Source organism: Phoenix dactylifera, chromosome 16 (assembly GCF_051530095.1).
Source record: "Phoenix dactylifera cultivar Ajwa chromosome 16, Ajwa_hap1_PhDact_Kaust_v1.1, whole genome shotgun sequence".
In the NCBI taxonomy this organism is placed as follows: domain Eukaryota; kingdom Viridiplantae; phylum Streptophyta; class Magnoliopsida; order Arecales; family Arecaceae; genus Phoenix; species Phoenix dactylifera.
In genome coordinates this window covers 2,862,501-2,870,553 of record NC_143205.1, presented here as the reverse complement: position 1 = coordinate 2,870,553, position 8,053 = coordinate 2,862,501, and positions in this window count along the sequence as shown.

Below are 8,053 nucleotides of genomic sequence, written 5' to 3'. Positions count from 1 at the left end.
AGGGTTGATTCAAATGGGAGGATATCAGCCATCAAAAGTTGCCTTTGCAAGGGAGCTAGCATCCTGGAAAGATAAGAAGAGCTTTGTTCAGTCCTCTACCTCGTGTGGATATCCATAGAAGCCGGACACGTGTGCGGCTTCAAGCGAATCTTCATCAAATACCACGATCATCAGTTTGTGGTGATCATCTATTCAGACAAAGTGAAGATCTGATCTTCCTAATGATGTAGAAAATATTTAATCCTAATCTATCTACGAATGACGGTTTTTAATTACGTTCATGTGATGAACGGAATCTCGCGCATGTCTTCCGCTGCATTCAGAATTTTTCTGCGGCATGTGTGGGATCCCAACAGTTATTAGAAAGAGGGTATGGCATATCTGGCTATGGTAGCTGACACTAGATAGAAGGATCAGAAACTCAAAGGCATTCCTGTAGTAAATGAATATCCTGATATCTTTCTAGAAAATTTTTTGAGGTTGCCTCAAGATAGGGAGATCGAGTTTGCCATTGATTTGACTTTCGGATCCCCACAAATTTGTAAAGCCCCTTATAGAATGGCCCTTTTGAAATGAAAGAATTGAAGGGCCAGTTGTACGAGCTTCTTGATAAATGTTTTATCAAGTCTAATATCTCCCCTTGAGGAGCTCCAGCATTATTTGTTAGGAAGAAGGATGGTAGTATGAGGCTATGCATTGATTACTAAGCATTAAACAAGGTAATAGTGATAAGTAAATATCCTTTTGTAAGAATTGATGATCTATTCAATTAGCTGAAAGGAGCTCATGTATTCTCCAAGATCGACCTTCACTCTAGGTATCATCAATTGAGGATAAAGGCAGAGAATGTGCCCGAGACTGTCTTCCACACACTATATGGGCATTATAAAATTTTTAGTCATGCCGTTTAGGTTGACAAATACACCAGCATCTTTTATGAACATGATGAATAGAGTATTCAAGCCCTTTTTAGATAAATTTGTGGTTGTCTTTATTGACGATATCCTAGTTTACTCCAAAAATCAGGCCAAACATGAGCGACATTTGAGGATTGTTCTAGATACTCTGAGATAGAAGTAGTTGTATGGTATATTGAAAAAGTGTAAATTTTGGTTGGATAGTGTGACATTCCTAGGCATGTAGTGTCTAAAGACGAAATTTCTATAGATCCAAAGAAGGTAGAGGCAGTGTGAACCGCAACATACCAAATATTGTTTTTGAGTTTCGCATCTTTTTAGGATTAGCTAGGTATTACAAGCAGATTGTCGAGAGTTTCTATTGTATTGCCACACCTTTGACTTGATTGACCCATAAAGAAGTTAGATTTGTATGGTCAGATGAATGTGAGCAGAGAGCTAAAGCGGTGTTTAGTATCGACCTCTAAACTTACCCTTTCCTTTACTAGTGGAGGCTTCACCATCTATATTGAGCTTCAAAAAGTGGTTTAGGGTGTGTATTGATGCAAAATGACAGGATAATTGCATATGCCTCTCGAAAATTGAAAGCTTATTAGGATAATTACCTCACTAATGATCATGAGTTTGCAGTTGTAGTGTTTTCATTGAAATTTGGAGTAACTATTTATATGGTGAGTCTTGTGAGGTGTATATTGATGATAAAAGTTCGAGATATCTATTTACTCGAAAGAAACTAAATATGAGACAGAGGAGATGGTTAGAGTTGCTCAAGAGTTACGTGGTGAGTCCAGACTTGATTATATGGTGAACTTGCTATGGGGGTAATCGTGGTGATCCCAACCATGAGGGTGAACATGGTGATCCCCGCCTGAGGGGTGATCGTAGTGATATCCTACCATAAGAATACAAATGTGGCAACCATACCATGAGGGTGATCGTGGTGATCCCCATCACAGGGGTTATGATGGTGACACCTAAGCCACAAGGGTATAAATGTGGCTGTAGTTAGGATTGTAAAGTGAAAATGACTAAAAATCTAATACTTGGGTATAAGCATGCATATAAGTATAGGAATGCAAGTATAGTATGATCATAAGACTTGGATAATCTATTTTACTCCAATTCTAAGTATGGATTCATTATATGTGCATCATTGAAAAGATGAAATGTATCGTCAAAGTATGTGAATCTTATTAAAAGTGAATCTTATTAAAAGTAAATCTTATGAAATTTACCTATACAGATGCATCATGTTTTGTATAATTTAATTGAACTAAATTATGTAATTTTGCTTGATCCAATTTTGTAAAGTGAATTTGTTACTTATTTAGTCATGAAGCTCATAATCTTCATCTATTTTTCAAATCCAGGGACCACAAACTAGGTCAAGATCAGTCTTTGGGGACAATATATAGAGGCAATGCAGACTTTGTAGTTAGTAGATTTAGTTTTAATCGAGTTGTGTATATTAAAGGGTTGTTTGTCGATTTTGTATAAATAGCTTGAATACTAAATATTTTGATATGTAAATTGTGGAAAAAGACTTCTGTTTATGATTTGTGTGAGCATGATTATATATGATATTTTGGTATAATAGTTTAGTTGTTCTGATAATCACTACTGCTTATATATGAATTATATAAATTTCAGATTATGTTGAATTCATTGATAGTTGAAATAACTTACATACTGATAGAATTAATCTCTATGAGTATGCAGCAGTTGTCCTGCCCTTGAATTATGATTCTAAGGTGGGGGGCAGGATAGAGAGAATAAGAAACAAAGAGAAAACATGAGAGATAGCGAGCGAGATAGGGGTATTCATTGCCTCTCTTAGAAGAGGAAGGAGAGGTCGAGGCTACTAGCGAAGATGCTGGTGGGAGGAGTCACAACCGATGGCAAATGGCTGGCGAAATGCCAAAAATCTAAGAAAATAGGGGATCAGCACATGGGTTTTTCAGCGAAACTTCAAAGGAGAAGAAGGGAGTTTTGGTGATTAGAGATGGGCACTGGGCCGGGCCGCCCACGGCCCGGCACGGCACGGCACGAAGCGGGCCGTGCCTGGCACGGCACGAAGCGGGCCGTGCCTGGCACGGCACGAAGCGGGCCGTGCCTGGCACGGCACGAAGCGGGCCGTGCCTGGCACGGCCCGCCAGCTACAGTGTCGGGCCGTGCCTGGCACGGCCCCTTTGATAGGGCCGTGCTGGGCTAGAGGTTCCTGGCCAGCGGGCCGTGCCAGGCACGGCCCGGTCTAGGCCCGCGGGCCAAGCACGGCACGGCCCGCGGGCCAGCACGGCACGGCCCATAAGGGCCTGGGCCGGGCTGGCACGCGAGCCTGGCACGGTCCGGGCCTGGGCCCGGCTCGGCCCGATAAAATTTTTTTAATAAATTAATAAATATTGAACACTAAGAAATCTTGATTTATGAATATAAAGCCACCTTAATGGTGGGGGGTTTGGCATAGACCCCTACCAGTTTATTAATTTAAATCAAAATGGTACATGAAGGGAGGTTTGGACCTTGGTCTGACCTCTAGATTCTAGAATACAATAAGAAACTAAGAAAGGGCCGAGGTTTGGACCTTGGTCTGACCTCCAGAATACAATAAAAATGTACAATTATAAAAAATTAAGAAATCTTACTAATCATCAGTGATTCAGTGAATCAGTATTCACTCTTCAGTCTTCAGTCTTCAGTCTTCAGTAGTGTTTGTATCATCATCATCAGAGGATGTTGTATTATGTCCACCTTTATCTTGAAGTCTTGCCTCAGCATCCAGCCAATCCTTGAAGCAGAGAAGCATCTCCACCGTTTCGCCCGTCATCCTACTTCTCTTTTCGTCAAGAACACGCCGACCTGCACTAAAAGCGGATTTCGATGCTACCGTGGACATCGGCACAGCTAAAATATCGCGTGCAATTGCAGACATAACAGGATATTGATTTCTAACACTCTTCCACCAAGATAATACATCTAGATTCTCTATTTGATTTTCATCATATGCAGACTGAAGATCATTTCGTAAATAAAATTCTAGTTCACTACTTAAAGATGAAGAAGATGAAGAGGAACTTGAAGCATGTGTGTGTCTTCTCTGTGCAATGAATGAAAAAATAGATGACGAACGAGAACTACTAGAAGGAGGAATAGAGGTTTGTATTTGTGTTCTAGATCCACGAATTTTTTCATCATATATAGCATAAATATCATAAAGAAGTTGTCTTACCTCATCTTTAGCAGATTCAGCATCTTGATTCATATTTTCAGCGTATGCATCAAGTAAAATTAGCACGCCATTTAATTTAACTCTAGGATCAAATACAGCAGCTAAGTTATGCATAGGACATATCCTGTCCCAATACTCATTCCATTTAGATTCCATTAGGTGAATAATAGGCATTAAAACATCATCATATCTATGTTCTGCAAATTTTTAACTAATTATATATGCTTGTTGTAAAAATGAACATGAAGTAGGGTAATAAATACCAGAAAGAACATTGGTAGCATTCTAAAAACTAAGCAAAAAATCTTCCAAAATTTTTCCTTTATTCCAATCAGTTTCAGTCAATGTAAATCCTAATCCACGATCATTAATATATGCACTTAATAAATTTTTATATGGGTATGCATCATGTATCATGCTATATGTGGAGTTCCAACGAGTAATTACATCAAGTTTAAATTTTTTAAAACGTTTACCATGATTTATGCATAATTCCTTAAATTCTTGAAGTCTTGATCTAGAAGCATGAATAAAAGAAACTGCATTTCTAATTTTTGAAATCACATCTTGAATCATGCCCATGCCAGCTTGAACAGAAAGATTTAAGATATGACATGCACATCTAATATGCAGTAAATTTCCATCTAATATGGGATGCAATGAGTCTTTTAATAATACAACAGCAGAATTATTATTAGATGCATTATCAAAAGTAATAGACATAATTTTATCATTAATATTATATGAACATGCAGTTTGATAAATTATATTTGAAATTTGTTGCCCAGAATGTGGAAAATCAAAAGCACGAAAAGCAAGAATACGATTATTTAATTGCCAATCATTATCAATATAATGAGCAGTAATGGCAATAAAACAATTACTACCTACAGATGCTGACCAAATATCAGAAGTTAATGAAATTTTTACATTTAAAGTAGAAAGTGTTTCAATTAAATTTTGTTTCATTGCTAAAAAATTGGTCATAGCTACTCTTCTAAATGTACGCCTACTAGTTCTTTTGTAAGCAGGTTGTAGGTTTAATTGAACATATTCTTCAAAATTAAAAGATTCACATAAACTAAAAGGTAATTCATCCTTAACTATCCATTTTACAAGTGCTTTTCTTTGATTTTCATGATTATATGCAAAATTACCTACAAGTAATCCCCCTTGTATATTAAGGCTACTTTGAGTTTGAGCATGAGAATCATGCATCCTATGACTCTCTTGATGTCTTTTTAAATGCCCTGTTCCCCCACTACTACTACAACTATAAAGTTTGGCACATTTTTTACATTTAGCTTTCCAGACTCCCTCAACCATAACTCTATCAAATTCATTCCATACAGTACTAGTCCTCTTACGAGAAGAGGTTTGACCTTCACTCGGTTCACCAGTTCTAGAGGAACTAGGAACAGGGGGGTTGGGGATTAGTTTCTTCTCCCTCAGAAACAGGAATGCCAAACTGACTTTCCTCAAAAGATGACATATCTATGATTAATTCAAAAAATAAAAACTAACCGCAGGAGGAATTGAGTAGAGGGTCGGAGGGCAGAGGCAGAGCCGAGATTCCGAGCTTCCTCTTGTGCTCTCAACAGAAGCGACCTTCTCTTCTCAACAGGAACCTCCTCTTGTGTAGCACTTGAACAAACTAAAAATTAAATTGCTAGAAGAGCACTTTAGAGGAGAGAAATAATAGCAGTAGAGAAGGAGAGAATGAGAGGTTTGGTGTGGTGAGAATGAGGGAGGAATGGGCTATTTATAGAAGCCCAAAAATTTTTTTTCCCAAAATACCCCTCCATTCAGCCGTTATTGGACTGTTGGGAGGGGTAAAATCGACTTTTTCCCGAAAATAGCCGTTGGAAACGGCTATTTTCCCTCCCCCTCTCCAGACGGGCCGTGCCAGGCACGGCCCGTCTGGAGCCGTTACGGGCCGTGCCAGGCACGGCCCGTTTGGAGACGTTGCGGGCCGTGCCTGGCACGGCCCGTTTGCGCCCGTTACGGGCCGTGCCTGGCACGGCCCGTGCCGTGCCGTGCCCGGCCCGGCCCACCAATAGAGGGGCCGGGGGCCGGGCCGGGCTGGCCTTCCGTGCCTCACGGGCCGTGCCAGGCACGGCCCGCTTAGAATTTGGGCCCAGGGGGCCTGGGCCGGGCCGGCCCGGCACGGCCCGTTGCCCAACTCTATTGGTGATGATGGCTAAAGGCCACAGCCCACTGCGTCGTTGCGCAGCTGCAGGCAGCCAGCGACATTAAGGGCTGGTGAGAAAATAGAGGAAAAATAGAGTTAAAATAGGGCAAAAAATAGGGGATCAAATAAAGGAATCTTCTGCTCACTATTTCAATAAAAATTCCAACTGGTGATGAGCTCTAACATAGGAAAAGTGAAGACGAGGGAAATAAGGGATACTACCTTAGCTTTGGTGAGTATTGCGGCTAGCAAGCACAAGAGACATGGTCGTCGGCAATTGAGAGGAAAAATTAGAGGAATGACGATGGTCGGGTGGTGAATCGTCAATGAGGCTTGAGGGGCAGCCGGGGGCTATTAAATAGAGGCAAAGGCTAGTAGTATGTATATATACTAAAATAGAGGTTCTACTTCTACTTATGTAGAGCTCTCCATTCACCATGTAGACAAATATATTAATATCATTATTAATAATGCTCTTATTTAATATGGTTCTTTATGTCATTCATAAGAAGTTTATTAGCTTATTGAACCATGTTAAATAAAGAACTTTTTATTAATACTACTAAATTAATATAGAAGTGAATGATATTATTAAAAATATATACTGATATTAATAAAAAATACTTTTTCATGCCCATATCCCATGCAGATCATTAAATTACACTAATATTTAATTAATTTCTATTTTATTCTTGTGTTCATGATCATACTTAAAATAAAAGTACAAGTGCTAATAAAATCAGTTTATTGCATTTAAATATTACCTAGATGCAATAGTTTTCTATTTTTATTATAAGTAGGTTGAATTATGATCTTATTATTTTATAATAATATATTACTTTAGTATATTGATTGATATACGTAAATTATTAGAATTTTGCTATTTTAGAAAATTGTTTGGCTCTTATATCTATTATATTTCTTGCTATTTTTGTTATCCATTGTATTTCAAGAATAGCTAAGAATAAGAGAAAAAACTGCATGCCACGCATCATGCGGCTTATTGGGTGGTATATATGCTAAAATGGAGGCTTTGCTTATACAAAACTCCCCAATGCAACATATGGCCCATATTAATAATGTTAGTATTAGAACTTTTTATTTTGGATAATAAGTAAGGTTCGTATTTAATATAATTCTTTATCAAAATATAATATATGATATCATTAATAAGAGGCTTATTAGTTCATTAAACTATATTAAATAAAGAACTTTTCATTAGTGCTACTAAATTAAGATAGAAATTATTAATGGCATTCTCAATAACCATATTTGCTTATCTTATAGTGATATTATTGACAAATATTTTTTGTTAGTATTATACCCTATCCTTGTACTGTGCAGGTTATTAGTTACACTAATACTTTATTAATTTCTATTGCATTTCTAGGATTATAAACTTACTTAAAGCAGAAGTACAACTACTAATAACCTTACCATATTGTATTTAAATATCTTCTAAATACAATACTTTTCTATTTCTTGTTATGCGCAAGTTGAATCATAATCATATTATTTTATAATAACATATTATTCTGTTATATCAATGGATATACATATATTATTAGAATTTTGTATAGTGATAGTATATAATAATATTAATAGCAAAAATTTATTTTAGAAAACAATTAAGGTTGAGGTCATATGTGTGTGTGTATGTGCGTAAATATATATGTGTGTATGTATACATACATACATACATACATACATACATACATA